Raw genomic sequence first — 16,285 nt, 5'->3', positions numbered from 1 at the left:
TCAATTAGAATTACTTCGGTTAAAAATACCACTTCCATAACTTTTTATTAACATATTGTATCTTCTGATGTGAACTCAGATTGGCCTTACAAAATACCAAGTATTCAGGAAGAGAGCTGATACACCTAGAAAGCCAAGACAGACACCAAAAATCCCAATCTGTGTAGACCACCTTTGGACATTTCTTTCCCTTTTAACTGAATGGCTATAAACAACACAAAGAGGTTTTAAAAATTGAGGAAGCATATTCTTAATAGCTTGCACCTGGTTTATGTGAAAAGTTAATATGGAATTCTGCAATACTGACTGATATCACTTTCTTTTCATTTTTTATTATGATAAAGTGTAAAAATGGCAAGGTGATGGAATAGGAAGCCTTAACTCTTTATTTCATTTGTTTTTAAGTAGCAGATTGCATAGTAAATCAACTTAATTTATGTACCATGTTCATTGTGAAATTCTCCAGATTCATTAAAGCCCTGGAACTGCATTCATATAACAGAATATGACCTCTTTTCCTGGCTGCTTAATTCATTTTCAAGCTGCATACACCTCTTTGAATATGTGTTAAAGTAGTAGTCTCATTTGACAGGGAGATTTCATAAAGCTTTGAAGTGTATCATTAAAAGGGACGCTGTCAATTTGAATTTTTTCAAGATGACCAATTAAAAAAAAAATCTCTTGGGTGTTGGAGGGTTTTTTTCTAATTCCTAGAAAATGTTTACAGGTTTTTTTTCCCTGTGAATGTTTGGAAACATCATGTAGAAGGCCAGAGAATATTACTATCATAGCCATCATTATTAATCATGAACACTTTCATATTCCCCCCAACACACGTCCTTTTCTCTAACAGGAATTAGCCCAGTGCATACAGCCAGCCTGAGCCCTGTGAATCATTTCTGCATTATTTTAAAACTTTGAAAGGGGACTTTGCTACAACATTGCTTTGCCCCGTGCACGGAGGCTATTTTCATTCTTTGCTGCCTGTTGTTTGAGGAGGTTTTTTAGGCCTGAGCTTTCCAGCGCCTCTCTCCAGCAGACCCCTGCCTGCAGAGACCGCGCTGCCAACCAACCTTTCAGTCATGGGTCTCTGACAGACAAGCTCTGCCAGACGTAGCTGCCATGATTTCAGATATTCATGCTCGCAGCTGTCCATCTTACAATTCTGCTGGAAATTACTGTCAACCTACAGGGACAAGAGAGAGAAGCATGTGCCTGTACTTGAGCCACTACATTCACATCACTGGTTAATTTAAACTGCCAGTGAAAGAGCCCTTGCCCTAATCTTCTGGGCTGTCAATGGGATTATGGCCTTCCAGCGGAGGGGCAAGGCATAAAGCTGGGAAGTGGTAACATCCAAAATTGTGGCAGCTTTCTACTTCAGTTTATGTGAGCCAGAGCACAAACTACCTGCACTAAGTAAACAGGGAAAAAAATTGAGAAAAAAGGTCTTTAATCTTTCCCAGCTACACCGTATGACAAGTTTTTAGATGAGAAAGTGGCATTTGAGTTCCCAGTGTCCTTTTAATGACTCCGTGAAATGTATTTTATTTTCCCAGTGAAGTTTTTAAACTGTGAATATTTTATCCAAGCGATTAAAGTTACTTTTTACTCTTACAAATTGGGCACAGAATATTTAAATGTAAGAGGGAGAGGGAGCACTAGATATGATAATATCTGACAGTTTATGGGAATGTGTTTCAAATTACAAGCAAAGCATGTGCGTGCACACATGAATATAGCTGTGGTTTATCTTCGGCATTAGGTAATGTTCTTTCATAAAAGAAAGGAGTGAAGGCTCCTGCTATTCTGTTCAAAGGGAGGACGTTTATATATTTTATATAGCATGCTTTATACTGCTGTGTTATGGTATGTAATATATTGGAAGTTCTTAGTCTGTGATAGACCCCCAAAGGGTAGACATGTAGGTCTAAGAGATGAAAAAAATCAAAGACATGATCTCTTGACAGAATTATATAACCTTCTCACACTGCCTCTGAACTTCACTGAATCCTCGAGGTGACAGAAAGCTGGCAGGCTAAGTAGAAGCAGCTGCTTGTGATGGCATGCCTAAGATATATGAATCTGTTCGGTGTGATCAATGGCTGAATGCTCAACCGCCCAAGTCATTGATCACCACGATGACCCCAGTTCCTGCTAAGTCCATCAGGTTGCTGTGGAGGCTTTAAGGAGGAGGGAGTGAAAAACGGAAAGCAGGGCACAAACAGCAAAGGAAGGAGAAAGACAGAGGCAGGAGCTCTCCTCATAAAAGCTATTCAGGAAATTGCAAAGCTCTTTACTATGTGTGTGGTACTGATCACACTGAAGTTTTGCTTTAAGGTGCATACCTGAATAAATGCTGAGCAATTCTGTTCTATACATAGTCTGAGATTACCACAGGAGCCTGCCTTCCATCAGGTCTAGGGGTCTAGGTTCTCCATACTCCTTCAGCAGTCTCAGCTACAATATGCACATGCACCTTATTTTTTATATCCTTTCCACAAAAGTTCTTTTAAATATTGCATGTAATAAACAAAATATCAACCTACATTACATGCCAAATTATGCCAAAGAAAGCAACAATGTTATAGCATAAGCAGGACGTTTATTATGTGAACGTGTTATGTGTAAAAAGGGTACAAGTGAGTTTTATTAAATGTGTTCTACTCATATGCAAAAGCAATTTAACAATTGAACTGTTTCACAAAATGGACTATTTTAGTGTGGTTGCGTCATGAAAAATTACTTTGGTAGAATGGCAGAACAGGTTTCCACACATGTTGAGTCTCAGAGGATTTATCTAATTTCCTCAGTTCTCTAACAAGTATCTTCTACAGCTTTTAAATACAAAACTTGGAAAACTCAATTGGGCTGCAAAAGGGCAGGCTGGGTTCCTTTTATCTCATGCATCTCGTTATTACTAAAGATGCTCCCAGTTAAACTTTAGCAGTTTTTCTGCTACCCTTCATTGGGATAGTTCAACTTTAGTATAGCACAGAATCTAAATGCACTGAGACTGCATAAATCTCATTGTTGATAAAGTAAGTAATGCCAAAAGAGAATTCAGTTCACTCCATCAGAACTAGGAATAAAGCCACTTTTTCCACTAAATCATATGTGAACGTGAATATACACAAGGGGCCTGATCCAGAATTAAAAATCTCTCCCAATAACTTGGAATCTGGATTTAGTCTGAAAAGCAGATCTGTTGAATGAAACCAGTACATTTCACATTGGCACTTTTAAGCTTGGAATTGTCCTATAAAGGCAAAGGTCTTTGAGGCTACTGTTTAATGTTAAGATTTGCTTCACAGAGCTCTGTTCTGAAGGAAAGATCGTCTCACATATACAAATTGTTTAGTTTCATATACCAAAAAGTTATATGAATGTCATCTACTTGCATTTAGTATTCATGAAGTGGTGGAAGTGGTCACCAAGCCACTCTCAATCATTTACTGGCAGTCCTGGCTAACCGGGGAGGTCCCACTTGACTGGAGGTTAACTGATGTGATGCCCACCTACAAGAAGGGCAGGAAGGAGAATCTGGTGAACTACAGGCCTGTCAGCCTGACATTGTCACCAAGGAAGATTACAGAGTGGTCAGCTTGAATGCCATCATGTGGCATGTATGGGACAATGAGGGGATCAGGCCCAGCCAGCATGGGTTTATGAAGGGCAGGTCCTGCTTGACAATCCTGATCTCCTTCTATGATAAGGTGACCCACTTGGTGGGTGATGGAAAGGCTGTGGATGTTGTCTACCTGGACCTTAGTAAAGCCTTTGACACCGTCTCCCAGTGTTCTCCTGGAGAATGGCTGCTCATGGCTTGGACAGGTGTACTGTTCACTAGGTAAAAAGCTGGCTGGGTTGCCAAGCCCAAAGAGTGGTGGTGAGTGGAGTTACATCCAACTGGTGACTGGTCCCAAGTGGTGTTCCCCAGGGCTCAGTGTTGGGGCCGGTCCTGTTTAAGATCTTTATTGACAATCTAGATGAGGGGATTGAGTGTAGCCTTAGTAATTTACAGACGGCACGAAGTTAGGTGGGAGTGCTGATCTCCTTGAGGGTAGGAAGGCTCTGCAGAGGGATCTGGACAGGCTGGACCAATGGGCCAAGGCCAATTGTGTGAGGTTCAACAAGGCAAAGTGCGAGGTCCTGCACTGGGGTCACACCAGCCCCACGCAGCGCTACAGGCTGGGGGAAGAGTGGCTGGAAACTCCCTGGTGGAAAAGGACCTGGGGGTGCTGGTCAACAGCCAACTGAACATGAGCCAGCAGTGTGCCCAGGTGGTCAAGATAATGGCATCCTGGCTTGTCTGTGAAACAGTGTGGCCAGCAGGACCAGGGCAGTGATTGTCCCCCTGTGCTCAGCGCTGGTGAGGCTGCACCTCGAACACTCTGTGCAGTTTTGGGCTCCTCACTGCAAGACAGACATTGAGGTGCTGGAGCGTGTCCAGAGACAGGCAGCGAAGCTGGTGAAGGCTCTGGAACACAAGTCCTATAAGGAGTGACTAAGGGAATTGGTGTTGTTTAGCCTGGAGAAAAGGAGGCTCAGGGAAGACCTTATCATTCCCTACAACTGCCTAAAAAGAAGTTGTAGGCAGGTGGGTGTGGGTCTTTTCTCCTAAGTAACAAGCAATAGGACAAAAGGAAACAGTCTCAAGTTGCACCAGGGGAGGTTTAGATTTGATATTTGGAAAAAATTCTACACTGAAAGGGTGGTCAAGCATTGGAACAGGCTACCCTGGAAGTGGTTCAGTCACCACCCCTGTGGTTTTTAAAAGATGTGTAGATGTGGCACTTCGGGACATGGTTTAGTGGTGGACTTGGCAATGCCAGGTAATAGTTGGACTCGATCTTAAAAGGTCTTTTCCAACCTAAACGATTCTATGATTCTGTGATGTACCAATTAGATTATATGACTCGAGCTTAGAGTCAAAGTGCTCAGAGCAGAAGAGATTAATTTCCATTTTCACCAGAAAAAGCCATACCCTTATTTGTTGTATTATTCTGATGCATGCATTAATATTTCTTTGTTTTCATGTTCACCTATTTCCTTTCATTGTATAGCAGTTGGGTTATAACCACAGCCATTAGTAAGAGAGAGTTTCCAAGTACACAGAATCAGAGGAAGTCCTGTGTTTTTGTGGGTTTTTTTGGCAAATTATTTGGCATAATTTGGAGGTTCTGGAAGACCAGAATTTGTTCTGGTGCAAATTTGGAGTACTTCCAGTGGCACCGTTGGGATTACAGTATTGTAAAAATGAGACATTTCCTACCATGCCTCCATATCCTCATCTCCAGGTCAGCAAAACTACCTGTCATCACATTTCTGACCTGGGTAGATCTCTGTCTTATTCTTACCTTTTCTGAGCTCTTCTGTTATGTATTCCCACCCTACCTCTCCATTCAGTCCTGTAGCTTAATGCATTTGACAGAAATTCCCTCCATTTTTATCTTAAAGGCAGACAAAAAAATGTTCAAGTCATTTTGCTTGGAAGTCACAACACCTATATGTATTTTTTTTGAAATTGCATCTCCTGCAGCAGAAATGGGAGCAGTCAGTTGGCCCAGAGGAACTCCTAGACACACAGCTGGACAAATTCATGCTGTTCACTTTCGTCTTATGCCTGTAGGCATTTTTTAACAGTTTTCAGTTTGAGTGCACTTTTACCTCTTGTTTAGTTTTAATTTGTCTAACAACATAATAATACCTTTAAGGAATATTAGTCCTACAGCAAGAACACACATAAATCCTGTGGATACATATATGTGTGTGTGTGTATGTATAACATATATAAAAACTGAGCAGTGCCTCCTCTGTAGTAGTGCCACTCTCCAGCTTTGTTAAGCTGTAAAAAAAAATAATAATATAGTCACTTGCATAAACAAGGGAAATGGACTTTGTATTGATTAGGCTTTATAGAAAGTTTCCTTAAACTTGAGTAGAGTCAAAACTAAGTGGCTAGAGAACTGAGTAGAAATTTCTCCATGTAATATACCAAGCAGTGAGTCTTTACCCTGGAGAGAGGGAGAAGCAGAATGTGTTGAGCACCTGGGAGTGGGAATAAAAAAAACATTAAACTCTGGAGAGTTTTACTTAGCTTTTGAATCTTACTGTTGTGCTATCCTGTCTTTCTGTCACACAAAGTTCTCCCTTCCTTGGCAACCATATGAAAAATGGAGCTGCAGCAGCTACCTGTGCCAGACTCCACGTTCTCTTCTTGAAGCAAGACATTCAGGCTGCAGAGAGCTGGGGTCCGGGGAAATGGGTGGCTCTCCCAAGAAAATGTCGGGTTTGGTGGCTCAGGAAGAGGCTCTCCGATGGATAGCTGGAGTGCAGCAGCTCTTGGAGAAGGCACCTGCAGAGAGCAGGGTGGTGCTGGGCAGTAGGAGGGTGCCAGGAGCTCTGCTGGTGCCGCAGGGAAAGGGGATGCTGCCAGACTGCTGAAGTGAATTTTTGGAGGTTAAAAAAAATGTAGGCTACTATACTCAGTGAGGGAAGGTGTGGAGTTTTCTTAAAACAGAGACTAAGGGAAAACCTACTTGGAGAAGGAATGAAAGGAGGGAAGGAGACAAACTGTTACTGAAAATTACAGGCAACCCATGGCAAAAATGTGCAAACTGCTGATCAGAAACCTAACAAGAACTGTGTGTCCCCTACAGAACTGTGTGGCATGCCATAGTTTATAGAGATTACATTGTACTGTACTCTCTTGTACCCTGCAGAAAGCACACCCTCACCAAAAAACTATTTTGAAAAAGTTAACTTTTGCTTAGTGCAAATATACACAAATGGGTAAAGAGCTTGATAAAATTTATAATTCTTTGTCTCTAACAAATCTGCTTTTTTTTTGTATAGGTAACTTATTCTTAATATTTGTTGGGTAGGACTTTGGTACAATCCTACACAAGAATCAAAAGGATAGGAAAATATTTTCCAGAACTGGAATATTGATACTGGAAATGTACATGAATATTCCCAAATATATCAGCCTTTAACTCAGTTATTTTTCATAAATTCATAAAATTAGCAAATGAAACAGGAATGTGCACAGGGGAATATATAACAACTTTGTCAATTTCTGTATTGTCTGATCATTTTTATTCCACGCATCTTTCTTCATATGGTCTTTGAGCCCATAAAGTCAAATTTCTTCTCTGCTGCACTGCAGTAAAATCCCACAAGGTCCAAAAAGCATCCTCTAATAACAAGGCACTGTTCTGGGGGCAGGAAGGGTGTTTGCAATATCTTTTATCAAAGTCTCCAGTTTATAAACTATTCAAAGAAGGAATATATTGTTTGGAAGAGATTTCCAGTTGCATATGGCATAGATAATTTCAGCACATTAAATCATTATTATAAAGACTATGCACCAGACTCTCAGCTGGTGGAAATCAGCATAGTTCTTCCCATGTTACATGAACTAACTTACGTTAATTCTTTAAGTGGAACAAGTTATTCTACAAACATTTTGAAATCTTTAGCAATGCATGCATATTGGATTTTTTAGACATAAAGTTTCGGGGGTTTTTTGAATTTTAATTTTAGTGGAGAACAGCAAACTCTGTACTGTAAATGATCTTTGCAACCTCTATGGCACAAATGTCATTTGGATACATTATTAAAGCTTACAGTTCTATAATTATACATAAAGCTTATATTATATACAGAAAGCTGCATGGAAATACCTATTTTAAACTACTGGGACCAGCCTTGCAAACATAAATAGTTTTCATTTATAAGATCAGACCCATTGATTTCAAAGGGTATATGTGTACATCTTCCAAAGTACTAATGTGAAAAAGCATTGTAGATTCTGTAACTTGTAGCTTCTCCTTCAGAACTCTAAAAATACAACAGCTTCACTGATGGATTAGGAGACGGTGCTGTCATATGACACGGGCCCACAGATGTTAGGCTTTAGCATCTCAGTTGGAAAAGTCTTCCCAGATCCTCAACAGACATCCCATGTAACATGGACTTTCATGTTATATATGATCAGATGCCCCATCATGTATGGAAAGCATACTGAGCACATTTTTTCCTGTATTTTCTTAACCAGGCAAGGCTTTTACATTTTTTTAGTATCGGCAGTTAGGAAGCCTCTAGAAAAGCTGCCTTGGCTCACATGGAGATAAACTGCAGAGAGTGACTTTATACTGCACAGTCAGGGGGGCTGATCAGACTTCATTACCATTGACAAGATGTAGAGTGGCTCTGACTCTAGCTCCATCATACCTCTCTGGGACAACAGTGGCCCAAGTCAATTCTGTACCTACTCAGGGTTTCCAAAAATCTTTAAGACAGCAGTAGTCTGAGACCTTATTTGAAATGAGTTGTGATAGTTTTCTACATTTGAGTAGATGAACAGCTATGAAAAATGCACATAAAAGCAAAAAGCAGTGTAGAATATTTTCTTTAATGCAAAAAAGCAAAATCAACTAATTGACTAAAGACAATCTTCAGAATATGCAGAATTATGTTTTAATGCCTTATGTTTATAATTTTTTCCTATATGTCTGACTGTAACCCAATCTCATTCAAGCTATCTAATGCATTTCTGATGTGTTTTTTACCATAGAAGTTAGGCAACCTTATGAACTTACCTCTGTTCCCACTTTACCTTGTGGGTGATGTGTTTTCAAACCAGATGATACTCTATGCCAGAAATATCAAGCCTTGCCATAACCTGAATTTAGTAACCCCCATGTACTTCTAGCTTCCTGACTCCTCTTACTGTCTGCATTTCAGTACGGAGTCCCCAGTATCTGCTCATCACTCCTAATTACTTTTATTTTAGCCTATGTTCCTGATTTCTGAGCCAAGAAGTTTAACGAGCTATGATGTACTCTGACGAAGCATTTAATCAGGGCTGAGTAATCAAACAAAAAGCTTTTCAGGGCAGGGTGCAATATGGGAGGAACCATACTGTCTGCCTGATTACGGTGTTTCCTGTTCTCAGGCCTGAAAGAGTCCCTGCCCATGGCTTGACGGGAAGAGCTCCCCAGTAGAAGCCATGTAAAAAGGGAGCAGTGGCAGAAAACAACATGAAATCAGTGAAGTAGGAAAGATTTAAAGTATACACACTTTTCATCTCCTAAAGCCTTTGTCATCAGGGTGCAAAACTCTCTAGAAATATTTGTGGCTATGGGTGAGGGGCAGGGGAAACCTAGCCATTAATTCCTAAGAGGTGTTATCAGATGCATCAGGGTTTGGCTGTAAATTTGACTACATTGCTGTGGTGCACAGAGAAATGAGTGAGGAAATATCTGATTAAAGTGTACATTGCTGCTGAGGCAACTGAATGTTGCCATAGCAATTGAGATGAAATGTGCAAAGAAGTGAGATAATTAAATCTAACCCCTTTAGTAGTTTTGATAGTCAATGCACTGCCAATAGGAAAAGTTATCTACAGTGTTAAAGATAAAACATATTCCTTGTGGAAGTACTCCTTGCTGGTATTTTGTTGCTCTCTTTCTAAATGCATTGCTTCAGGTAGCTAATTTGAATGTTCTCTTTAATAATCAAATACAGTTTTGACCTTGGTCTGTAACAGCCTAGAACTTTTGCTGACATTTTATCATGGGAACTGTCTACACAAAATATCCAGAAAGTTTTTATTCCCCCTTCCTCTGTGTGCAGTACAGTAAAGCCCAGGTTGTCATCTCAAAGCTTACAGTTCAATAATATCTAGAACGTGCTGCCCTCTTCAGGAGCTAGCGATTAAAAATAGGTGATTTCATTTATTGATTCAAAAATTGTAGTGAGCAAACGGGATCTACAGAACTGAATAAGCTGGGGGTGGTGGTGGGTGTTGACATTTGCAATGCCAATGCCAGAGACACTGAAAGAAGTTGCAACATTAACATACAAATCTGATTTTAAAAAAGTAAACAAAAAATGTGTTAACATTTCTTCAAATTTGAGAACCGGGTGGTCATACTCGCATCCACTCAGGTTATTTATTTCAGCCAGTGAAAGCAAAACCTAGGAGAAGCCTTGAGTCACTTGTTCTAAAGTAATAATTCCATACTGTACATACCAGCAAATAGCCTGTTATTAAAAATTATTTGTGTCCCAAAAGAGCTCCTACAGTACAGTCACACTAAACTTACTTTACTTTCAGATGCTATGCTCATCTGAATCCATGTAAGAATTTAATCCATGATTTAGCAGAACATTAAAACGTACACTTAACTTTAAGCACAAACATTGCCGCAATGACTTCAGGGGGATACTCGTGTGAAAGTATTGGACAATTTGTGTATCAGCCCAGAGGCCTGCATACATGGCTGCCAGGTAGGTGATAGGCACACAATTTTCAGTTCATATCTCACAAAATCATAAGCCAGGTTGTAGAATCTTAGTTAAGCAGTGAAGAACTAGAGGCAGAATCTACCCTTTTGTGAACGTAATTCCTTTCGAAGTCAATGAGAACTTCTGTTCATTTATGAAATGGTGGTATTTTATTGGTTTACAAATAGCTTTTGAAAAAAAATTATTATGGCTTTGTGGCAGGGGAATTCCAAAGCTGTGTGGAGGAAGGACAACTACTACTTTGCTGAAATGAATGGATTTTTTTTATGTAGCAGTTCTGAACAGGCAGTGGATTAATGATCACCTCTCCCAAACAGCAGTTTGCAAACTGTGAAGGCTGAGGAGCAAAGATCTCTAGGAAGGGTGCAGAAGCCAGTGCCTTGTGGGAACATGGCTCAACTGAGATGGATGTTCAAAGGTTTCTTTTTAAGTTTACATGAAATACTGTTTCTTTGGCTGAGGGGGACCCTATTTTCCTGCATTTCATAAATGAAACAAAAGAGATATTCTGTGCTACATCTCACATGAAGCACCATGCACAAGATTTAGCCCACAAAGAATAGAGCAAAAGTGTCTTTAAGACATCTCTGTAGATGCTCAGATTCAAGGCTGGATACAGGCCAATGAATCTCCAGTAAATTAGAGCAGCCCTCAGGGGTTGCTCTAATTTACATTAGCTTTATCCAGGCTTCCCTATATCTTGTGCTGTGCTGCAACCTAGATTAAGTCTGAATTTCTGCAGCACTGAACACCCTGGAAACTCCCTTTTTGCCCAAGCTGAACTCCTTGAACAGAAATAACTCCTGCACCGTACTGGGGAATTCTTCTCTATCTGGACACTCCCTTACCTGTAAATACCTATATTTCATCCAGCAATATATGCAGTCACGGTGAGATCCTGGAATCAATCTATCATTTATTTTAGCTTTTAGGTTTTTTCTTTAAAGGTAATAGCCCTACCTAGCTAGACATTACATTTTTTTTTTTTCTAAGTGGTTTGTGACTCTATCTCTTGGTTATAGTACCATTTTCTAAACACACTTTTTTAATTGAACACCTTAATTCTCTCCCTTGAATGTTTACTTTAGGTTTTTATGCATGTGTATTTTTCTCAAAGAATTAAACTAGTTAAGAATTAACAAGTGGGTTTTAAGTGTTGTCCCTTCTTTGGCATAAATCTCTTTTACCTCTGAAAACTATGTATCAGGCAGATAGGCAGATTCTGTATCTAACTGGCCACTTCAGCAGGAGTAAAGTTGTATTCTGTGTGAGAAATGATCGCAGACATTAGCCTATTGTCCTGAAAACTTTTTATTCTCAAACTGCACAGTTGGGACATACAGCACAAGATGTTATAGAAAAGTGAAAATCCTCACTGGGTGAATATTGAGTGAAAGAGATCATTCTGTTCAGCCTTTAGTTAAAGGAACTGGTAGCAGTGATTTATTTCTTTCTAAAGAAAACAGAATAGCTACAATGTCAGGCATAAAACAGACTGAAAGGGATAATAGAAAAGAAGGAAGAAAAGGACAGTTAACTAGTATCCATTTTTTCATTTCCACATCAGAGTTAAAGCACGCTGATGAGGTGTGTGGTGTACTTAGTACTTTCTCAGTACCCCAGTCTAACCACTGCAAACTTACAACCCATGAGTAATTTTTTTCTAAAGCAAAATGTAAAGGCAGTTAATTATTTTAATAACCGTGAAAAGATTTTTTAAGAAAATCATAATACAATTTTTTTAATGAGTTAAGAAGGAAATCTTTAATATTTCATTGATTATTGTCTCTTCTCACCTTAACCCTTTATGCACATGCCTTACCCTGTTTTCTCCCACTCTGTAACAGTGACAGCAAGCCCATGGTTTTATTTTCAAAATCACAATCACAAGTTGGATGCCAAGATCCTATGTCTGTATTTTATGAACACTATGCAAATAAATTCCAGCTGATATGCAGTTCTAACTATGGATATACACAATAGCCTGTGCTTTTTTCTAATCCAGTACCTGTTAAATACATGTAATGTATATTCAGAACTGCATTAAAATATTGATCTATGATTTGAACAGATATTTTCATTTTTTGTTTTGATGCTGATGCATTTTTTGGCACCTAGAATCCCTGCAGATAACAGTATAATAACCAATAACATTTTCTTTGCTTTCTAGGGTCTTTATGGCAGAATGATGAATTCCATCTTTTCCAGAATGGTAAGCAGAAAGCTATTTCTGTTTCTGATAACACAAAACATAAGGTAAATTCTTGTAGGAAAAGATTGCCAAATTGCTTGAGAAATAACTGTACTGAACAATTTCATAATTATATGGCTTATACAACTGAAAATATTTGAATATTCAAATCCTGTAAGCTACCTAGAAAAGATTTGCAGAACATTATGCTAATTATTCAAAAGAAAATAAGTTAGGATTTAACATCTTTTTTAGAAATGCTGCTGACCCTGGCATGCTCAACTTCTTATTTTTCTTAACAATTTATTATAATGTATAAATTCTCATAAATACAAATACGTTGTTTTATCAGTGAAGAACATAAATATGTCTTGTCTTTGGGCTGGAAAAGGGTGAGTCCCATAGCATGCATTACTATTTGAAATGTATAAAATTGATCTTTATTTATGTTTCACTAGGGCTTTGCTGTATCTGTGAATTTAAAAATATGTAGTTTCCAAACGTAGACATCACTTCTGCACGCTATTGTGTTGTTTAAAAAGGATGGTTTCATTTGTCGTTCTTTTTTTTTATGGCTGAAAAAGGCAATATTTATTTTTCCCCTTGATCATAACATCTTTACAATGAAATAAAAAGAAAAATTCATCATACTGTATGTGTAAAGGTCATCCTAAAATAACACTTCTGAGCAAACTATACTGAATCCTATGAGTACGTTGCTAAGGAGAAATGTTTTCCGACAGGTCTTGGGCATTCACTTTACAAAAAAAAAAAAATTCTTTCCCACTACATAAAAATGTAGTCTGAAATCAACATGATGAAGACCATCATGAAGTGAAACTACTGTTAAAGTGGAAAGAAATATTACTCAAAGAGTATCCCATCAGAGCACAAATTCTGACTCAAAATGTGACTGCTTCTTAGGGTTACACTTGAAAGACCTTCCCTCTAATCCCAAAAGGAACTCAAGACCCTTTAAAAAAGGACATTATTCACAAACTTTAATGCATAAGAGCTTAAAACAATGATAGATTTAAAATACGTGGGACTGATTTCTTGTTGTCTTTGATAGAAACAGTATCAAAGTTGCCAGTGTTCAAGAAAAACCAATAGCAAACCACAAGTTTTATGATTAACTTTAAGAATGATGACTTGATTTCTGATGAACATGGAAAGTCAGAGTTGTTCTTTGAAACTTTTTTCTAGGAAAGCAAAACCTGCAGGTGAAGCTGTTTTGAAATACTTGTTTATGACTTGTAGATCTAGTCCTCTGACAATAACAATGAGGTCTGCTTTGGCAAAGTCTGCAATGTATTTTGACCTGCCTGCTAACAGAGGGAATTTCAGAAGTATCAGGGCTGAGGATCCTTCAGGGGCATATCTATGATTAAAGAGAGGGAAAAGTCATGTTGAACAAAGGGGGGGGACGGGGGACGGGGGGGACTAGGGTTGGGGAAAAAAAACAACAAACCAAACAAAAAACCAATCCAAACAGGCATGAGAACTACATTTAACCTCCTTCATCCACAAACACAAAAATGTTCGAGAAGAACTCGAGAGTCATTTTTAATCAAAAAGATTAACTATGTGACAGTTAAGTATGTTTGGGATTACAGCATCAAAGGGCCTGTCTCTTGTGTATATTTGCCTATTAGCAGTAGGTACTTGGCACAAGGATCGTTTGTAGGTTGCAGCCACAGACAGACACTTGGGCTGCATACACCCTTTTCTGCAATGTTCATTAGGCAATAATATTGTCAAAAGTAAGTGTTTACCAGCAGATTTAGTCTACTTAAAACCATTTTAGCCTGAGGCTGATCTTGTGAAGAAGGCTTGGGGGAAGGGCAGAAGAGAGACACAACATTTCATTTTTCATGAAAACAAATGTATTCACCCAGTATCCTGATTTGAGGTAATTTACACCTCTAAATTTGCACGTTAAGTGAAATTATTTTTATTTTGAGGCCAACCGTGTGATTTACACTATAAGCAAAGAAGATAGGACAAAAGGCTTGGACCTTAAGGGTTGCTACAACAAAGACAGTACTAGACTATTTTGGGAAGAATTAATTCTTGTCTGTATAAACATGTACACCTAAATGAATTTTCCCTGACTTGCTCCAGAATACAAGGTTACTTTGCCAATTATGGATTTCCTTTATGTAAATATTAATTAAAATATAAATATATTTTCAAGTCGGATGTCTTTTGTTTATGGAATGGGAAACTGAGCTTCCTCATATTACTCCCTTTCAACATTTCAAGGCTTTTTTTAAACTTAAAAACAAGATAAATATCACAGAAGAAAATAAATTGTTGAATATAATTAATATCACTTTAAGAAAATAACTTTCCCTCTCGTTTCTAACTCTAGCTATGTTTAATGAATAAAGATTAAATACACATTACTATGAACAGTCACAACATCTAGATTTTAATCTAAAAATGGACTTTTTTCTATATATGTTAATAAATTATCTTTTACCTCAAATTATTCCTAAATATGTAACATTTAGCGGTAGCATTTCATTATATATATCATCATATAACCATTTTGTCATGAATTTTTAATTCCACAACTTTTAATATATGGAAAATCATGTTAGATCAACTGAGAACATAAAAGACTTACTAATGTGGAAGACCATCTTGGCTAAAAACTGAAGAAGACAAAAAGTAGTTCTCATTTTCCTCTCAATTAAAACTCTGTGCAATTATTATTTTATATTATAGATCGCTTTTGGGATTCTGGTTACACAAAACTTTTTGGTTCATTTCACAGGAATAATATTCATCTTAATTAGCAAAAACAATTGATGGGCTTTTCTCTTTTTTACAAGAGGGAGTTCACTCAGTGTACTGATTACAAGTAGTAGATTATCCTGATAAATGAAAAGTTCTTGTCTTTCTGAACAGCAGCTGAATATGTTATCTGTCTTCAGCCTTGTAGCTTCTTTGTTAGACGTCACCTTGTTGAGACAGAATGACTTACTTGGTAAGTGGTTGACCCGATTTTTTGTCTGGCACCCTAACGTTGCTGGGCATTATGCCAAGCTGGATTCTGTAGCTATTTATGACTGCATTCAAGGTTCAACTATGCAAATCACAACTATTAGCCAAAAAAGCATAGCAGATTTGTTTTTTAAATATTTCCATAGCTCACAAGGTCAAAGCATTTGTTTTCACAATTTTAAAATATAGTTTTGTAAGTAATGATCAGTAATGTTTAAAGAGATTGTCACCCTTTAACATTTTATTTAGACTGAATTAGACAGAACATAAACATTTTTCCTCATGTGCTACAAAATAATTGTATGGAGCACAGGAAGAAGAGACATGAGCTGAAGTGGAAAAATAGATATCATTTTGTCTGGTTATGAACAGCTTAGCTGCACCATACAGAATTACAATAAAATGAAGATGGACTATGACAAAAAATCTTTGGGGAGTGCAGTGTTCCTCCCAAAGGCCACCCTGATAAGCTGGCTGCGGGGAGCTGCAGGGACGGGCAAGCTCTAAGGCTCACAGCCTGGGCAGCTCCACGCTACCTGCACATCTTCTGTTCCCAGTTGGTATGAAATCAGACCCAAAGCCCAACTGAATCCCTAGTCGGTATGCATTCACAAATATTTTTGCCTCTCTTAATTCTCAGGCCTAAATCCATCCAGCGCCTTGTAGGTGGATTGTGGTTGCAGGCAGATACAGGGTGCAACGGCCCCGCAGACCCGATCCTGCCTGAAGCTGCGGTGGTTTGTGAGCCTTCCTTCAGCTTGGGAG

At 38.4% G+C, this 16,285-nt stretch overlaps 1 protein-coding gene across 1 annotated transcript in view; it reads left to right on the top strand.

Moving 5' to 3' along the window:
* The window catches only part of ADGRL2 (adhesion G protein-coupled receptor L2), a 394,136-nt gene that overhangs the window by 201,960 nt on the left and 175,891 nt on the right, over nt 1-16,285 (top strand). The window contains exon 3 of the mRNA XM_055814914.1: nt 12,488-12,529. The gene's annotated coding sequence lies outside the window, so the exon portion shown is untranslated. The remainder of the gene's footprint in view (nt 1-12,487; nt 12,530-16,285) is intronic.

Source organism: Falco peregrinus, chromosome 10, assembly GCF_023634155.1.
Source record: "Falco peregrinus isolate bFalPer1 chromosome 10, bFalPer1.pri, whole genome shotgun sequence".
NCBI classification, from domain to species: Eukaryota; Metazoa; Chordata; class Aves; order Falconiformes; family Falconidae; genus Falco; species Falco peregrinus.
The sequence above is the reverse complement of the archived record's forward strand: the minus strand, read 5'-3'. Positions and strand labels throughout refer to the sequence as shown.